Source organism: Ammospiza caudacuta, chromosome 10 (genome assembly GCF_027887145.1).
Source record: "Ammospiza caudacuta isolate bAmmCau1 chromosome 10, bAmmCau1.pri, whole genome shotgun sequence".
Classification (NCBI taxonomy): Eukaryota; Metazoa; Chordata; class Aves; order Passeriformes; family Passerellidae; genus Ammospiza; species Ammospiza caudacuta.
The window spans coordinates 21,329,981-21,350,386 of record NC_080602.1 but is presented as its reverse complement, the minus strand read 5'-3'; the positions used below and the strand labels follow the sequence as shown (position 1 = coordinate 21,350,386).

The following is a 20,406-nucleotide window of genomic DNA, read 5'->3' as shown; positions in this document are numbered from 1 at the left end:
ATGCTCAGATGAGCAGTGCTATGGAAAGTGTGTCCAGTGTTTAGATCTGAGGGATAAGACACTAGTAGAAAGGAGAGAACTACCCATATCATTATCCTCCTGTGCTATGTTGGCTCACTGCTGCCCTGCCTCGACGCCTTATTAGAGAACCAAATTACTTTTCAGAGTGGAAACTTCAGAGCCAATAATCTAATGATGCTTCAGATTAAGGAATAATGTGGAGCACTGACAATTTCTGGCAGTCTTTCTGAACATGGAATTTGAGTCCTTCCTTTCCTCAAAGGGGCAATGTCATCATTATTCCTGCATCCCTCTGTCCAGCTGCGTGACTCAGCTTTGCATCATCTTGAGCCCATCAAGCCAATGATCAAGGAATCTGTGACTTGCACTTGCCTGTGATCTCCCTGTGATGTGAGTGGTGAAATGTGCTTGATTAGATTTTTGATCTACTGATTCATAACAAGATCCCATTAAGGAAGCAATTTTCTACTGATCTTTGTCAGGTACAGCCTGAGTTTCATCCTTGAATGTTTGATGCTTCCCTTATTGAAGAGCATCCCAATTGCCTGCATTACTTGACTTTGGAAGGGGGGCCCATGGAAATCTACTGTGCAATGAAGATTTATCATTATCAGGGACATACAATTAAAGTGACAGAGATTTTTGGTTTATGGTAACACTTAAGCATAGAGCTGCAGGTTGGAACAGGTGACATTAAATCATTCCTAATCTTTGTGATCATCCACTTTTCCCTTCCCATCCCGTGTCTTTGTATTTCTGAAGATGCACCTTCCTCACCTTTGCAGGGTGCTCTTGGCATCTCTTTGGGATCCCTAGCCAGCTCAAAAAGGCTGGCTGTTGCCCTGGTGAAGTAGAACAACCTCTTAAAAGGCAAATTTAGCTAAAAATTTTGTGCTAAGTCAGAGTAAGGAAAAATGTGTTAATTTAAAGGGGGCTTAGACAAATTAGGAATAGTTTTATTTTATATAATTTATAGCTTCTCCCTTGCCCCTTTTTCTTTTTTTTTGTATTAGAACTCAAAATCAAAGCAGAAATGTGGTGGCAGAATAAAAGATAGAAAGAAAGGAGGGAAAGAAAAAAGGCAGAGAGGAAGGAGGAAAGAATGAGACTTGGTTAAAATAGAGCTCTTTTATAGATATGTAAGTTAGGTCTTTTCACAGCACCAGTTGAAAGCTGGTGACATTTGAGAGTTCAAGATAAGTCAAACACCAGTTGGAGATTAGTATCAAGGAACATTTTTTAACAAGTGTTCCACTGCAGGCCAAAGCGAAAAGAAAAGTCTTTCCTTCATACATGCTTATCACTTGAGAAGGAAATAAAACTTTTATGGTTAGTGTGTCTTTATGTTTTATTCTGAAAATGACCTGTGCATTCATTGTATCACTGAATCAGCTTCAAATGGGACTTTTTTCTCCAGTAAGGATTGTGGTGGACCTTTACATTTCCACCTCAGGGCAAAGCTGCTCCAGGAAAAGAAAAGGTTAAAGAGTAAGAGAGAAAAGAAAAGAAATAGGAATGTTAAAGGAGTGCTGTAGTTATCATTAGAGAATGACTGATAAATCACTCTGTTAAGTATATTAAAATATATGATAATATTTAAAAAAATGATACAGAGTGCATATGCATAGCCATTTGTAAAAAAACCCGAAAAACAAAAAGTGGCCCGTTTCCACATGGAGGAAAGCCCTGTTTTCTGTACATCTATCCCTTTAAAAGTTTGGTAGATTGTGCAACCCATGGGAGTGGTTGCATTGGACTGGCTGGCACTGCTTGGGTAAATAAAACATGCAGCAGCTTCGTGGCCTGACCCTGAGTGGGCTGCATGCACTAAACCCCTATGGGTGCATCACAGCAGGAGGGAAATATTGCATGCTGAGCCACTGTGCCATCCAGCACAGCTGGAATTCATCCCAAAGGACAAACCAGCTACTGAGCTAGTGCTGTGTGTCAGCAAGGTCAGAGGCACCTGCTGGGAGGTCCCACCTGAGGAGTCCCTGGAGCTGTGGTCATGGTTTGGCTGACATAGATATTGTGTGGATTGTGCTAGGGATGCTGTTTAATTAAATTGCTGCTGTGCTTAGTGTTGGGACACCTGTGTTTGACAGAGGACTGGAAATGGAGCTCTGTCTCCTTTCAGCCTAGGAGCTCTTTGGTCTGCCTTGCTGGAGGGTCCAGTGATGAGGATGGATGCAGGGAGCAGCACAGTGCTCTGCTCCTCTCTTCTGTGTGACCTCCAGCATGTCCCTAACCTTTTTGTTCACAGTCTGTGCAATAGGGAAAAAAGTTCTTCTGTGCCTTCTCAAGCTATTGTGATGATGAATATGTTACTGATTGTAATGAACTTATACTGGAGCTGTAGGAGCCATATAAGCATCTGAGATAAGTGACAAGCAGCACACAGGAAAGGGCTGTGCACTAAAGCTTTCACTGGCAGAACTGCATCTTTCACATCCTGCTGAGCTTTACCTGCTGCTGATCACAATGAACAACTTAGGCCCTGAAGCTGGAGGATTGATATTCTTTGTACTTTATTTTTATCCAGCTGGTGGAATGGGAAATGCTATCTTACCACTTCTTAGTAGTGTCTAATCCTTCCTGGGCTCTGAGTTCTTTGTCTCCAGAATGCCATGTGGGACTGAGTTCCACAGGTTAATTACACACTAAGTAGTGTTTCATTTTGGTATGTTTTCAATGGGTGGCCCTTAATTGCATGTTGCCCTCCAGGTCTTGTGTTATGGGAAAGAGTAGAGAGAAAGGGAACCAGTAATTGCCCTTCTAGACATTATCTGCAGTTCTCTCTCATATGTCTACTCTCCCTCTTTTACTTTTACCCCTCATCATCCTGAAGCTTTTCATTTTCCTTCTAATGGATTACTTTCTTCCCCCTCTATAATAACGCATAATAATCCAACCTACTTTTTCTGCCTCTGCTGTCTCTGCTTGGCCTTTTTAATGACTAAGCCTGAGCACATTATTCCAGCAGAGGATGAAACCTACTTTTACACAGAATGGCAGAATTTTATCTGCATCACTGACTTGTCTCATTTTGATATTCTTCTGATTTGGGTTTGTTTGGTGTTTCAAACTTCAAGAGATGAAAACCAGGAGTGTTTTCTCAGAAAAGGAGAGAGGTGTAGAGACATTCTCAGGGAAGCTGGGAAAGTGATGTCTGGGTCATCAGGTATCATGGGTCTTCAGGAAACACTATGGGTACACTTTCAGGTGACTACAAAGACACTGGAGCTCACTGGTGGTCTTTATGGCAAAATGAAATGCTTTCAGAGCAGGGTCAGAATCTGGTCAGTTTATGCAGAAGATGCCAAACTCCAAAAATACACTGAAAGTTTAAGGGTGTTATTGAATATAGGAAAGAATTATATTTATCTTCTTTGGTGATTAAACACCTCTTTATCCTGTATAAATAAAAATTGAAAGCGTTTCTGGTGATGGGAGGAGACTGAAGTTTGTTGTTTTCTTCTATGAGGAAAAGCGCATGCAGCTGAGGACTGGCATGGGCAGTGATTGGGAATTGGTGGTCCGTGCCAGCGCTGTCCCAGCTGAATGTCTGCCTGGCTTCCAAGGATGGCCTTTCATGGAGGGCTGCCAGCAAAGTCATGAAGTTGTGCTGTTTTCATGGATCCATCTTTGAGTTTATCAGGTGAAGGAGCTCACAGATCTCGCTCATGATGGCCTGTGTGACTCAGCATTGCAAGGGGATGGCTCTGCATGATTTCTGGTAGAAATCATGTTGCTGTGAACACTCTAATCCCATTTTGCAGTGTTATGCTACTCTGTGAAAATGCAGACTCAAACACACTGACTCCATTATACTTCAGAGCATTTCTTTTTCCCTGGGAGAAAAATCTAGATTGGATTTTCCCATTCTTCTGTCTGTCCTCTCTACCTTAATTTATAAATACGACAGTGTAATTCTTCATAAATTTCTCCTCCCAATCCTTAGCAAAGCATAGGACAACATTTTGTGAGGGTGTATAAAGATGTATTTATCACAAGATTTTCTGCTGATGTATATCAAGACAGTTTCATGTTTGTAGGGCTGTGCTGTTTTATATCACAGGAATACCTTGTGTTTTGTAACTCAGACTACCCCAAATACGGGCACTGTTAGCACTGCTACTTTACTCTCCTTTGTAGCACTTTGTGGTAGTGTGTGATTCTTATCCTCCACATGTAATTCCATGCCTTGGAGGGATAGCAAAAACAGAGGGAGGAGAGATGTGAGGAACCAAAGCTCTGCAGTGTAGTAAAGAAATGGCTTGGGGGAAATTTCATCGATGTCTATAAACATCTTCAGAAAACAATGCAAGTTATTTGGAGAATGGAATTATTTTCCCTTTAAATGTAGTAGCACCAGCAGCAATGGTTTGGATGAGTGAAGGAAATGTTTGAGCTAGTTTGAGAAGTTTTTCAGTATTGAGAATTAGGATGGTAGCCCTGTGAAGTGGGTGTATGTACAGCACATACACATAGCACATACACATAGTGGTGTGGTGTCTGCTGGGAGGGGATGCTGACAGTCTTGAACTCAATGAAAAAACTTTGGTTACTCAATTTTAAATGTAAAGGTTACATGACTCTCACATTAATACATTTTAAAATTAAAACCTTAATAAAGAGTTCAAATATGAGTTGCTGGGCCTGCCTATAGGAACTCTTTGTCTGAAATCTTGGCTCCAGTGGAGCTCTATCAGTTGCCAACAAGCAGCTGGAAGACTGAGAAATGGCAAGATCAGTTGGTTTCTAAAGATAAAAGTTGATTTCCTCTTGTGATCTGAAGGTAGAAAGTTCTATTTGCCCCATGCTAATTTAGTACACCTTTTTCCACAAACTCATGATTTTCCAAATCAGACTACATGGAGCAAAATATTTGGAATTACAGCCATAGGAAAGCCTTTTGGAAAACTTGATGTGTTGACCTTTAGAACAAAAAGAACTTTGGATGTGATCCTGGCTTCACCTCATCAAGGCACTCAGTCTGTGCTCATTTTTGAGCCATGTTTGACATGCAATAAGCAGAACTCTTGACCAAAACATCCATCAGGAGCTGTGCAGAGGGTGATGTTTTACAGGAGCCAGGCAGGCATTAGAGCATGACCCTGAAAGAGTAACACTCCAGTCTGGGAAGCACGGGGTCACCTTCAGCAGAAACACAGTGCTGGGAAACAAAACATAAATCAATAAACATGGCCAAGGTCTTGAAAAGAAAAGTGAAAGGCAGTGTAAACATATCCCAGCATGATCTCTGGGGGACCTGCAGGAGTGTTGGAGGTTTCAGAAAGACTGGCGAGGTCACCTGGAAGGGAACAGCAGAGTTTGGAGACTCTAAAAAGGGATCTTGGCATTGGCTTGTTCCTAAATATGTTGATTTTCCAGGATCCTAAAATAGTGGAACCAGGGAGAGTCCAGGGTGTGTCAATGGTGTGGAAGCCCCAGAGCCCTATCTCAGCACTATAATTTCATATTAAGTGCTTAATATGCCCAGATATCTTAGAATCATCCCACTGCCTGTCCAATATCACCAGTCCCTTGACTTGTACCCCTTGTGATCTGGCTATGTGACAAGGTTTTGGCAAGTGAATGGGACACTGGATTTTCAGCTCAAGTCTGTCAAATATTGCCTGTGTGCATCCCTGTATCCTTGATGAACACAAAGTAGCTTGTTCCCAGCTACTCTTGTACTGCTGGAAAAATGAAGGCTTGAAATGGGTTCCTGTGCAGCAGTGAGGTCAGATGAATTTTGTGGCATAGAAGGCTGTTGGGAGGGAGCTTGCTTTGAGAATCCTGTTGGTGTTATTCAGTAAAACAAGACTAAGAATTCAGAGAACACCTTGAAAATATGGCATCTCAAGGCAGGCTGGAGGCAGGGAGCTTTCCACTCTGTTAAGTGCCAAGAAGGCTATTTCCAGATGGAAATAAGTGAACCTTTTTACTTTTTTTTTTTTTTTACTTTTTTTTTTTTTTTTTTCTCCCATCTGGTTCTCCAGGAAGCATTGTTGTGTCCAGAATGTGATTTGCTCAGTGCAGCTCTTCATTTCTCTATGGCAAAGGAAAACATTCACCCTCCTTTCATGCTAAAAGCACCCATTCCTCTAAACTGTCCCTGGAGCTTCTAAAACTTCTGAACTCCCACACTGCTCCCACAACTTAGAAGCTGTAGCCTTTAAATCAAGTTAAAGAGATATTTTTTTATCTCTCTTGACGTGGGTTAGTTGACAGGCAAGTCTTCATTTGGATCATTAGTGGCAAAATAAGCTAATAATAAATTAATAATGGATTTTTACATATTAAGAGCAAGATTTGGAAGTTGCAGCTAGCTTCCAAAATAAATTAAAAAAAAAAAAAAAAAAAAAAGGAAAGGGAGCAAGCCAGTCTATTAAAGCATCACTTAATTCAAGGCTGCATTTATTTGCTCTTTAAGTGGTGTGGGTGGCAGTTGTTTGGTAAGTCTCCAATGAGTTCAAAAAAGCTTTGCAAACAGCTCAGATCTTGCTTGTTTGTATATAGCTGCATTTCTGTTGCCTGCAATAATTTGTGAGAGACAGAAAATCTACCTGTAACCAATCCCTGCAGCTCTCACATCTGAAATAAAGAGCAGTATTCTGATTGGAAACATATTTTGGAGGGAATAATGAATTTGATTAGTGCCAAAGAGAAGGTGAAAATCCTCTGTCCTTCTTTCAGCTTCTACTTTTCTCATGTCTTCTACTTTATTCCTTAAGCAAAGACCCAGTCCTTGAAAAGGCTCTTGCAGACCATGAGATGTGCAGTTTTGCCTTTTCCTTCCCGAAGTTGTCGGAGTTCTTTTGCTTCTGAGAGCACAAGAGCTTCAGTGAGTCAGGATTTCCAGAAATCTCACCCCCAGAGACACTGAGCCCTGTTCTGGATAGCTCAGTGGGAATTGGGCCGTGCTCTGGAGGATGGAGCACATGACTTAATAGGCTTTTTTCTTTGCAGAGCTTCAATGGTGCTCCAATTAATTAAGCTTTGCTTCTCCAGGGCTCTCCAGGGGAAGAATCTGTTGAGCTGAGAGGAGCTTTCACTCATTCTCACCCTATTTCTTCACATTCCTTCTTCCCAGCAGAAATATTTTCATGTCCCTGGTTTGAACCTTCCTTGCTTGTAAAATAGCCACTTAGTGGTGCCATTGATAATTGCAAAATCTGTAGACATCATTGGAATTTTAAGTTAAATGGTATCCAACCATCAGGAAATATTACACACCAAAAAAATCAACTACCAAAATGAAGTGACATCCAGTTTTTTTCCTCTTCTGCTAATTTCCATTCTGGTTTGGCATGAATGCAGTGGTGCCTTCTTATCATGCTCTGTATTTAATTTCCTGGTCGGTTTTATGTGCAGTGTGCACTTGGTAAAATGCAGGATTTTTAGACCTCTTCTGGCCCTCTGTGTCACCACCCACTTCCCTTTATCATCCTGTCAGCTCTCACTCCAGCCTGGCTGACACTTTGAGCAGCTTAGGGGACAGCGCAGTCTAACCCTTCCCTTCAGAGAGGGGATATAGAGGAGCCAGCCAAGGAAAAAACCTGGGCTGACAAAACACAGGGTGAGGGACTTTGCTGACCTCTTGAGCTTCATCATGGTGCCTTAATCTTGAAAGAGTAGCAGGAGAGAAATAAGTTGGGTTAAAGTTTAGGTGATGAAAAGTCATGGCGTGACTCGTCCGAGCTGGGGAGTTATCTCCAAAAGCTTAGATAAAAATAATGCCTTTGATTAAAATAAGGTTTTGTTTGAGGGGAAGTGGGGTTGGTTTTACTGGTTCCCTCTGCTTTGGCACCATCTGCAGCAGCTGGGAAGCAGCAGAGGGTGTGGATGGTGGATGGTGGAGGTGTGGAGCTGCCTGGCCTCCCCGCTCCTGAGCTCCTGCTCTGGGACCAGCACCAGCAGCTGGTCAGCACAATGGGGATGAGGCCAAGGCACCTGCAGTGGAGGGCTGGGAAAGAGAAAAAAGTAAGAGGAATATATTAGAAATGCATTAAATTAAAGGTAAAATGACTTTGAGTATGATTTGAGTGTTCACTGCATCATTGGCACTCAGGCTGAGTGATGTAAACAACTGAGAGCTAAGTAATCAAGAACAAGAATAAAATACTCCTAAACTTTATTTTTAATACTCTTTTATTGTTTAGGGAAGGTTGTTCTTTTCCTCTCGTCAGTCATGGAACCACACAATTTTCTGTCAGGATGCTCCTTTTCCAGTTTGTGTTATCCCTTTATTCCTACAATCCCTTTTGTTGGCAACTCATCCGAGCACAGTCTTGAAAAGAGAGAATGTTGCCATCTCTGTGATTAATGGTTTCATCCATTGAATTGCAATTACAAGTTTTAATCAGTTCATTATTCCACCTAGTTTTTTGGATCTTGACAGTTTTGCCGTGGAAATTAATTGAATTGGCTTCACCTCAAGGCTTTCCTGCAAAAAAGATCTTGTCTTGCCTTTGGGGACTGTGGGGGCTAATTGGCCAACTCAGATTTAATTTCCTCTTTTCCAATATGGAAAAAAAATAGTTTGAGAATGTTTTTATTTCCCTTTCCTTGTCGACCACAGATTCCCATTTTCTATTTAATTTTCCAAACTCCATTTCATTTACAGTGTAAGATGGGTGCACTGCTAAAAGTTCTGCTGGAGATAATGGTTGAGAATTCATCTTTTTAGTCAAAATTGTTAATACAGTTTTCTCTTCCTCAGAGAGTGGTTACTTCTCAGAGACTGCAATTTTTTGTCCCTGACTGCTTTTTCATTTCATCTGGTCTAATGGATCCTGTTTATAAGGAGAAGTCCTGTGACCAGCAAAATTCCTGTTATAAGTCATCCTTGGATTTTGTTTTTGTTTGTGCCATATTACTGGAACTCAGAGATGAGCAAGCAGTAAATTCCTAAATATGTATACTCTCAGACAAGAAATCAAATTAGCGGAGACTTATTAGTCTATAGAGCTGCCAAAAAGCTCACAATTGGACTCCATCATACAACACAGATATGATCCAAAAGAAATTTCAGCAACAACTGGAGTAAGGCTGAGTTGTTAACTCAGTGTGAGGAGATGTGCAACCAGTGGCTGCAAAATCCCTCCCAGGCAGAACCAACCTGCTCAGCTTCGAGCTCATGGAAGGGCTGCCATTCACTTTTCTAGTACCTTGGAATTATTATTATTATACAGTATTTGCTTAGGTAAAATAGATTTTCAGAAGCATGCTCTGAGTGCTCATTCCTTTAATTTCATTTCTTTGGGACGCTCCTTGGGATCTATTGTGAACTTTAACTGGAAAGGGGGGGTTACAGAACAGCCACTGAAGAAGGTAAAGGAGAACAGCTCCTAGTGATGGCAACCACATACCATGTGGGATTTTCAGAGCCCTGAGCCTTGTGCATTTGGGCTCATGGGTTTAATTTCTCATAAATCTATGGGTTTACTTGGTGTGTATTTTGAGATTCTGTATCCAGCTGGAAGTTGGACCCAATCCTATTTCATGCCTATAGGCAAGACAGGATCCCTCTCTGCCAGGAATTTCAGAATTCTTTTTTGTTCAGGGCAGAATAATCCAGTCCTGGGCTGGGATGCTTTGGAAGGGGGTAAAAACAAATCATGGAAAGATGAATATGTTTTCCTGTCAGGTTTGGAAACTAAGATTTTTAAAGAAGCAAATGTATTAGGGAAAAAAAAAAACCTGTCACCTTAGAGTTTTTATCTTTTTTTTTTTACATTTTTTCTTTAATGAATCAAAGCATTTCTGAACCAGATTTTTCATCGCAGCAGGAGTCACCAGCCAATACAAGTATTAGAGAAGAGGGCACAATGGCATCCTAGGTTTCATTTTCCATTGGTGCTTTGCTGTAATTAGAAGACTTTCTGCCCTGATGGGAAAGCCATAGGCTATGAGGCCAGCACAGAAATGGGACAGGACCATATGATTCACCTCAGATTCAGGTTCCTTTTATGAAATGATAAAACCCTAAGTTTCCATTTCACAGCACGAGTTTAAGGTTTCAGTCAGAAGTGTGAAAAGGTGCATCATGCTGGAAAGCTGATTAAAAATACATGCTGCATATTAACAGAGCCCAAATGGAATATTTTTTCCCCCAAATTCTTTTGGTTATTATGGTACATCAAAGAGTACATACTTTTTAAATGATGAAAGAACATCCTGTCCTTTTAGTCAAGGTGATTAGTGATATTAGTATCAATAATATCAATTAGTATCAGATCCTTTTGGTATAGTTAAGAGGGAATAACATTTCTCTGGCAACTCATAGTGCAGTATCCAGAAGGGAGCTTATTAAAATATGACTCTTCCCCTTTCCATACAACTCTTTGGTTTAATTACCTCATTAATAATAATCCAGGATCCACAAAGTAACTCCCTCCTAGGTGCTCCAAGATGTTTTGTGGAATTACAGAGCCCAGCAAGACTGAGAGATATTTATATGTTCTGTCCTCTCAAGAGAAGGTGGGAGGTGAAACTGGGGACCCATGGGAGTGCAGAGGAACCTGGGAAGTGCAGCCTGGTTTGTGACTGCAGCCACATCTGAACACGCTTTGTGAGCTTAAAAGAAACAAACAATAACAGTTCCTTTAATGTGCAGAAATAAAGAGCTGTTGTTTAAAGAGCGCACAACTGTATCTGCCACCTCCTGATGCCTTTGACAGGAATCACAGAAGGAGCAGATTGGATCAGCAGAACTTCACTCAGCCCTGACAGTTTGATTGCACTGCTGTGGAGGATATGACAGATGTTGGAACAGCACAAGCAACTTAAACAAAATGCAGCCAGCGCAAAGCTGGGGCTCAACCTCTCCTCCACTTAAAATGATTTGTAATCTCTGAGTGGTCAGCATACAGGGGCAATGGCTTTGCATGTATGAGGGGAAAGGGAAGATTGAGACAAGTGGGAAAAAATTTCCTCCAGATGATGAAGTGCCCAGTAATATCAGACAAGTGTGTGGATCTGGAAACATGCTATTTGCCTTTCATGAATTCGTTCAGAAATGAATCATAGCTGAGGCACAGGAGGCTTTGGAGATTCATTGGGCAAGAAGCAAACAGATAAACAGGCTTTACAGCACGTGCATACATAAAAATAAGAAACAAAATATTCAAAGGAGTCAAGGAGCTGATGTTTGGCAGCTCCTTCCTGCCTGAGATATTTACCTACCTGTGGCATTGTTTTCAAATTTGCTGAGAATTCCTTGCTCTTGCTGATTTTTCACACTGTGCTCAGCATTTCTGAGACAAACAAGAAGGGAATTACTTGAGTCAGGTACCAGTGGGTACCTGAAAAACACAGGGGTCAGTGCAGTGCTGGTGTTCAGGTGACAGAACTTCAGAACCAGAACTGAACACAACTGCAGGTGGTGGATTTTGCCTGTGGGTTCAGTGAGTTCTTGCAAGCCACACCAGGCTGCTTTCTACATCATGAATGAGCTCCCCATTTTCTTCCTATGTTCAATTATTTTAGTGTGGATAGAATGCAGTCAGAAGGGAAGTAGTGGTAGCAGCAGAGAGATATAATGAGAATGTGGCCTGTGAGTGTGGTGACTGTTCACACGACTGTGAGAGAACTGACATCCTCCCCCAACACTCCTCTTCCTCTTCAGGTTTTGGGCATGGGCACAAAATGACCAAGTGTGCAAGAGGGTCTTGGTCAACAAGCTGGCTGGAGAGCTTTAAACTAGATTTATAATAGGAAGGGGCTGGGGTTTTGTTTAACAGAGAAAAGCCAGGTATCAATAGAGCTGCTACAACCTAATTTATTTTTTTGAAGCAGTTTTCAAAACCTTTTTGCATCCCCCACATTCTAATGCACTTTCTTTTATGCTGGTTGTAGAAAAGATTCCCTTATTCCTTGCCCTTTCCTTTCTCAGATCCCTCCTGTAAATAGTTTCCTGTGGGTGTCTGGGTGTCTCCAAGACGGGAATCAAGTTAAAAAATAAGGTTTTTATGATATCATAAGCTCCTGCAACATTTATCTTTCTCCCTCCTTTCAAATGCATCCCAAGCAGGTGGCAGCTTTCTGGTTCCATTTATTCACAAAACAAACTCAAAACCCCAGCCCACACCTTCCACTGGAACTGTGTTTATCCCAGGTGTCCTCCTCAAGGACTGCTCAACCTGGCTCTGGATCATCTCCTTATATTCAGTTGGGACAACAAAAATCCTGCGAGGCTGAGCCAGCAAACCACATACTATGGTTCTTAGTAAGACCATAATTTATTAACAGTATGAAATTTTCAGGATAACACTATATTGCCCCTTAATATATGATCATACTGCTTTTATATTCCAGCCCACTCCTGTGCAAGGTTTTGGGGGAAGAATTGCTCTCACTCTGCATTGTGGGTGATGCACTCATTGTTCTTGCCAAGAAAAGCCAATAAACACCTAAGCAAAACACAGGTTTTTTCTACTTATCTTTTGCCTGTCCTAGACCTTCCCTATTTCAGTGATATATATCCAAAATTCAGGATGTTCAGACAGCCCTGGTGTTGAACTTTGCAGGAATATATGGATTTAATAGTTTAGGCTCATCTCTTTCTTCATTGACCATTTTAATATCCTTCATCTATCTCTTTCTCTTCTCAAACTTCTCCTTGGGGCATGTTTTCTCAGCAGCACAAACCTTTGCAAAATACAGCCTTTGGCTGTAAAATCTGAGTGTCTAAATAGAGCTGGTTACCTACCTTCCTCTGTAGTTCATGAAGAGAGTAAGAGGTGGGTGAAAGATGATCAAATTATTAACTTTATTTACCTATGGTTGCAATGTATCATTTGTCTCCCTTCATAGATTTGAGGAGCAGCCACAAAATTTAGTTTAAACCAGATGCCACTCTAGTGGCTGAGACTAATTCCCCTCTCATGGTGTTTAATACTTCATTTTGAACATTTCTCCTTGGATGTCACCCACAGTAATTAACAAATTGAAGGCCAAGAACCAGAGATAGAAATAGAAAAGGAAAAGAAAAAAAAAAAAAAAAAGAGAGCTCAGCTAAATTTTTGTGACCTTAATTTCCCTAGGAGGAGCTAATTTTGATTTGTAGCTGGGAAGGGGACAAATGTTTGGAGATTCTTCTCTTTTTTCCTTCCAAAAGGTCTTGCCCATTCCTAGAAATCTCATGTAAATTAGAAATACTGCAGATTTTCTGCTGGGACTCCTTCCTTGTGTAGGTACCAGTGGAGTTAGGAGCAGCATAACAAGAGCAGGATGACATATGGAAACAGCAGTACACAAATATACCCTGTGCAAGAGAATCCAAATCACAGTCCTGGGCATGCACTGGCTCAGGTAGGTTTGGCAAGGAGGACAGGGATTTGTTAAAATAAGGCTGTGCCTCTCAGTGCTTTTCTGCTGATTTTATGCTAAAAGAAGCCTCAGGATCAGAGCAATGAGACATGCAAGGCTAAAGTCTCTGAAATCCCTGCAGGCCTTATTATGTGTATAAGGAGACAGGCAGCGTGCATTTCAGGGCTGGGGAAGCTATTGCACTTGATTTAGGGGTAATTAAAGTGTGTGAGTGGCAGCAGAGATGGCATGTGATGCCTCAGACACCTTTTCTCCATATTGCTTCCTGCCTGGAAAACTCATCTGCATGCTGAATGAAGGATAATGTCTCACAGCATTCTGCCTCTACCTTTTGAGGTTTTCTCTTCTGCTTTTCCCCCTCCTCTCGCTGCTTTCCTCTCTGAGATTTCAGACTGAATATCTGGATTTTGCTCAAAATTAGATCCTTCTTCCTTCCATGGCTAAATCAGCAAAACATTTTTTGCTCGGATTGGGAATGTCAATCATGCTGTGGTGTGCAAAAATGACCAGTTTAGGGCACCATTGAGAGGAAAATAGCCCCTGCATTGAAACAGCTCTGTTAGTGCTGCCTACAAATAATCCACAAGGGAAGGGATGCTGATCTCATTTTTAATCATGGTCTGTTTTGATTCCAGTAAATCAGCCAAAGTGAGGATTCGTGGTGAGTGTTCAGTTGTGGAAGTGACTGAGTGTGCACTCAGCAGGGGCAGCCCAGCCTGGATCCAGTGGCTGGTGGATGGGACAGGCAGGCACAGGTAGAAATGAGATTTTCTCTTAAAAACCTCTGTCCATGCTGGGTGAAGAGACCACTGTGGGTGATCTGTGGATCATACACCTCCCTGCTAAAGCAGGGTCGTGCTGGAGCACATTGCAAAGGATTGCATCCAGATGGTTCTAGAAAATCTCCACTGAGCCCCAAATGTTCAGGAGACTCTTGTCTAAGCCTCCTTTCTAAAAGATCTGTCTTAGGTCTGTTTTAAAGGGGTTGAAGGCCATCCGTGATTGCAAATAGATGTATTTATATCAAAAGAGAAACAGAGAATGCACACAGAGGTGATAATTGTTCACATTATTCCATCTGTCTAATAGCAGAACAAAATTGCTGGCAGATTGGAGTTCACTGTAAGTGAAAACAAAAAGCCTGAGGCAGTCACAGAGCCATTAAAGAGAAAGGAAGGTTTGGGCTTTGACCTATGACAGTCATTTTCCTCCTTTGACTGCACCTATAAGTTGAGCTGAATCAAACTGAAAGTCGTCATGTACTCGATGGTTTGTGCACAGCATTTTGCCAAAGGGAAAGGGCAGCAGTTCGTGTACCCTTAAAATGGTGGCATTTCTTTCCCTGGCTCCTGATTAAAAAAGATGCTGTGTGGGGAAACTGTGGGTGATGACAGCCTTGGGGGTTTCCTCCCATTTTGATTTAGAAAGTGGAAAGGATACCATTAAGATCAGACTGTTTATGAGTGAAAGATATTGTTGACAAACCAATAAATAAACAATGATTCCAGAGTGAGTCTGCAGGGAAAGTAATGTCCAATCATTCTTCTGATAAATATCACTCCAGCAGCATTGCTTTTGTCTCCTATTTATGAGAGTAGAACTGAGGTTATAGATTAAAGAAAGGTTTGAAAAGACAGTCCCAGAGTTGGGATCTATATTCTTTGACGTGACAGATTACTCCAGATCAGGCTGACTATTGGTCACATCAGAAAATCAAGCTTGAGATGCTTGTTCTGGTTTTTCTTTTCACCCAACACTGCCATAAGGACCTTCCTGAGACCAGTTAATCAGAGAGAAAACAGAAATGTCTGAAGGAAGAGAGGGAGTGAAAGAGTGCGACACAGCAGTCACACGGAAATTGTCAATAACGAAATAGATTTGTTTACTAATTTTGGATAACAATTATTTTTTTTTATTGCACACGTTGCACCCACATGCACTTCTAGATATTGTACATTTGTACATATAGATTCTCCCATTTGCTGTGTGTCTTTTGAAGCAACATGTCCAGAATGCAGTCTCTGCCCCACCAGCTGCCCTTTCCCTGCCAGCAGTGATTTCCATGATGATAAGGGCTCCATGGCTCACCTCCCTGGAGCACCAGGAGCCCATTGAGGATCTCCTTGGAGGTGTTTAAGTGAGGGCTGGGGCTCTGCTGGGAGGAGGGGTGCCCATAGCCTGCTGTAATGACTACCTGTCAGGGAGATGCATGGTGTCCTTTCAGCGACTGAGCACAAACAGATGAGGGTGACGGTGGTATTTCTCCAGCCCCTTAATTAGAGCTTCGTGAGAGCAGAGGCACAAATGGAGATGTTTTCCATCATCTCTGATGAGGAGGGAGGTAAGGCAGAGAAACCAGTTTGCTTTCGTTAGCCCTGGGCATTCTTCCTGCTGTGATATGTTCACCTCCTCATTTTTATCACTCTCCCTTCAGCTGTTTATTTCTTCTTTTGTTTCTCCTTTCCTTACTGCCTTCAGGTTCCTGACAGGAACTAGCTTTCATTTCAAATAGCTAGAACCTCCTGTTTTTCCATAACAGACTTTCCTAACCCAATTGTTGAGAACTGCAGTAAACTTTAAAGACCATCTGTAGGGTTGTTATGTGTGGGGAGCTCAGAGCAGCAAATAAAGGAAACTGAGACACAGTTAGAGTCAGTGAATACTCCTAAAAAGCTTAAAACAGAGCTCAAGAGTTGTATTCTGAGGTCTGGACTCTCACCTGCAGCTGTGTAGGTAAGTGAGCTCTTTTCCTCCAGATAATGTAAAAGAATGCACAAACTTGATGCTGTAAACAGAGATTTGGGGCTTTAGGAAAGAAACTCATAACAATGGTGCTCTGAAGAAGGCAAGGAGGATAGTTTCACTTCTAGCCCAAATGTGAAGAAGTTTCAAAGAGGTGAAAATGTGTCTCTTTTCCCGTTCCTCTGAGAGGAAAAGAGGTATTTACTTCCTTTCATTCATACCTTTGCCCCTCTCAACATTTTCCTCAGGTCTCATTTATCACAGCATCAGCTGCACCATTCTTCCAACACAGCTTGAAAACAGAAGTTCCTTTTAGCTTCTTGTGGGGGAGCCTCAAACCTTTCCCCCCACAAGATCTCCTCCAGGAAGTCCAAGGAAATGTAAAATCCCTCGTGATAATTCAGAGGCTTTGGCAGGTAGACAGCAACAACAGGAGGTGGAAACAGACAGCTGTGCAGGGGAGGAAATGGTGATATAAATACATGTTTAATTGCAGTTTAATTACAATTACTTACTAGGCAAAATTTATTTAAATGCAGTGTAATTAAAGTGAGACCTTGATTTAATCACAGTCTTATCAGACACAGTTACTACTATTTTCCCTTACTTCCTCCTCCTCCACCACCTCCTTTTACATTCCCTCTCCTAAACTTGCCCAAAGAAATTAAAAACCAAGGCTTGAAACAAGCAGAAGGTATCCATCTTGGAAAGCTTTCAGTTTCCTGAAAATTCAATAGCCAGGTGGCTACCAGCCCAGAATATTCCCCCTGGAAACTGTGAAACCCCCACTCTGTCTTGGCAAGCCGTTACTCTTCCTTAGCAGATAATGATAATGGATCCTCATTAGCTGGGAATGACTTATCATGAATATAATTCATCACTGATGGCAGACCTCATAACCCATCTGCTCACAATAAGTAAATTAGACAAGTCAGGCAAGATGGATTGTTCTTTCTGATCTACCTTTGGAGCGCCTCCACATCCTGTTCCAGTGGTTCATACTGGGTCTTCCCACCATGGTAAGGGTGAACATGAGGAGGGACACAAAACCTCTTGAGCAGCTGAGCCCTGACCTCAAAATTCTCCATTTTCTCTCTTCCTTGCCTCTTGCTCTGCTCCTGGCTGTAGGTCTGGGCATGGAAGAAGCTTCTTTCTCTACGAGACAAGCACATCACACCTGTTGGTATGTTCATGGGCTGCTCCTGTGTAGAAGCTTTGCCCACTCACAGCTCGTGTCTCCTTCATGGATGTTGCATGTTTAAAACACTATTAGGCAGTCCCAGTCAATATAGGGGAAAGGAGTGGTGGGTTTTTCTTCTGCCTCCTCCTCTGAAAGCTGCATTGACTCCTCTTCTCTAAGAGTTAGTCATCATTTGGCAGATTGCCACTGCTGGGAGCACAGTTATTCCCATCCTTTGCTGTGAAGGAACTAAGGCACATGCTAGCAATCCTATAGCTCACACAGGCATGGCAGACTGTGGTGGGAGGGGAAATATCTTTACTCTTCAAATTAAATCTGGGTCCCCTCTGAAGTCCCTAAGCTATCAGCAAATTTGCTCACTTCAGTGAAAATAGTATTTTCTCCTTCCATGTTGATACCAGTTAATTCATGTTGTTGTGCTTTGCATCTGTCTCAGTCTTTTCCAGCAGCTCTAAATAAGGGAGAGTTAAACCTATCCATAAAACTGTGAACCTATTAATTAATTATTGCATGTTTTATTCTGCTGTTGAACCATACTGGCCCTGCCTGAAGAAAAATTATGAAATGCTGGGCTCTTTGCACAGGAAACCAAAACCAGAGACATGGAAGCTTTTCTCTCCCTCCTTTCATAGAGTTTGCTCTGCTTTCTTTCTTTTTCTTTCCTTTTTTTTTTTTCCTTTCCTCTCCTGTCCAATAATTTCCATGAGACCTGATAATTTTTTGTACAGTTTTTGTGTCAATTTTTCTGTAAGAGAAAAAAAGTAGGAAAAAAAAATAAAAAGAGGTTTTAGTTTTTACATTCTTCCTCTCCTGCCCTACCCATCTCGTTCAGGCTGATGGTGAGGAGGGAATCTGTCCCCATCATGGGGTTTCTAAGAGCTGGGGGTCACCAAGTCCTTCGTGTCCCTGTGAAGTGGGTAAACCTGGGTCTTGTGTTGCAGATCATGATAAATCACACAGAGCCAACTGGATTTTCCTGCCTGCTTTAATATTTATTTGACAGTAAATTTTTAATAGGGAGGGACTTTCACTTTTCGTCCTCGGAATACCAAGCAGACAAAAGAAGGGAAGGGAAAAGCTTGAAGTAGTGGATGTGAAGTACTGGGGAGAGGGAAGAGAGGAAACACGGGAGGAGAAAAAGGGAATAGGAGAAAAAGGGAATTGGAAAGGGAAAAGAGGAAGAGAACAGGGAGGCAGTAGTCACTGCAGCATCTTTGTTTGAAGATGAGTTTCTCAGATAACAGCAGCTCTCACAGCAGTGAACAGTTCACACACAGCAGGGAAGCAAAAAAGCCTGGGAAAGAGGCTTTGACCCAAAGGCACTTGTACCCTTCTGGAGTTCATTTCTCACATCCAGCCTTTGCATAAAAACAAATAAATTAACCAGTGATTTGTGAGCCCAGTTTGGGGAGGAAATAAAAAAAAAGGAAAAACCTCTTGTGGTCCAAAATCCATAATTATACCCTGGTGAGTGACTGAGAGGAAGGGATAGAGAATCACAACAGAGAGACAGATACCATAGCCTAGATAAAGAGATGGTGAGAGGAGAGAGAGAGAGCAAGTGCTTCAGAGAGATGACGAGCATTAGATGGATATATGGTTGGAATTAAAGAGATGGATGCTGTGAGTACCCATGGGAAGATACCTTGCACAGATATTCTGTGAATAGATGTTGCAGGGAGAGGGATATTGTGAGATAGACAGGCAGTGTCTGGGAAAAATGGGTAAGGCAAGAAGTAATGTTGCATCTGGGAACGTGAAGATTGATTCTGTTGATAAATAAAGTCTATAAATAAATACTAAAGAAAAATATTTCAGTAGCCTGCCATCTATGAATATTTGACACACACATCTAAGGAACTTCATAGCACCTCATCCAAAATAAACATAACCAAGCAGCTACTAGAGATGTGTGTGATTATACTGTTTAAACATTTACGAGATGTGAGCAGCTGCAGCAGAAACAACAATTTATCACCCAGTTCAGAGCTCGTTTCACCCTGATAGGCACATCAGTGATGATCTGGCACCAGTATGGCAGAAAAGGCCAGGCCAGCAGGTAGATAATTAAGCACTGAAGCAACACTGGATAAGGAAACCAGAATATATAATGTTTGGATTTCAGAACTGGAAAAAGGCCACAATCTGGATATGAGCTCCCCATTTTGTATCCAGCCTTACCAAGGGATAACACATTTCAAAATGATTTCCACCATTGTGTTGTACTGGACAAAGCCTGACCTTAGGGGTGTGTCTGTCCCACATGGCTGCTGCACCCCACAAGCCCCTGTGGTAACCCCATTCCCAACTGTCCTCAGCTGCTTTATTGACCTTGGTGAGCTACTGAGTGTCCTGGTATGGAATATCCTGTTCTCCTGCAAAAGGCTTTGGGCAAGAGCCCTGTTCCTGCTAGGCTCTCAGCTTATTCCTACACTTGGCAGATGCTGATCAAACTGAGAGCCTTAACAAGGAGGCAAATATTATTGTAGCTCCTGTGATCAGCAGTCCTGGGCACTGCTGGAGTCCAGGTCATCTGAGCAGTGCAGGTGCTTTAATACTTTACATCTTTCCACCCTCTCTGTGTCTCCTTCCTTACTTCACACCTCTGCTGAGCTTCACAGGGAGCTCATTTCCTTGCTGTGTTCTAGACTGAGATTTTTTGTATCCCCATTGAAATTCTGCACCAGCTACCGTTTTGTTCACCTCCATAGCTAATTTTCTAATCTGTGCTTTGGCAGGATGTCTCCTTTTGTTGGTTGCTCAGCTCTGTGCCAGGGATGCTCATTTTGAGGCTCTCAGTCTCAGCACTGCCCTTAAAGCAGACAGGTCCATTCTCAGGGGTCTGCTGCTTGTCCAGCACAGTTTGCTTGTGCTCTGAACTCTCTGAGGATTCATGATGCACCCCAAATTCCTTCCGGAATACGCCACAGTTGGTTTGCTCAGTTTTTTCCATCTTGACTTGAACATTCAGGTCCACAGCATTGGCAAGAAGAGCATAGCACATTAACCCTCTGTTCCTCTCCTACAGCACCTCCTCCCCACTACAGCTATTGCTTTAAAACAGCCCTAATCACACAATGTTTGATTTCAGTTCTTCCTAATAG

At 42.0% G+C, this 20,406-nt stretch overlaps 1 protein-coding gene across 1 annotated transcript in view; it reads left to right on the top strand.

Annotated features, from left to right (window-relative positions):
• AGBL1 (AGBL carboxypeptidase 1) overlaps nucleotides 1–20,406 on the top strand; it is a 268,424-nt gene that overhangs the window by 231,274 nt on the left and 16,744 nt on the right. The gene's annotated exons all lie outside the window — the stretch shown is intronic.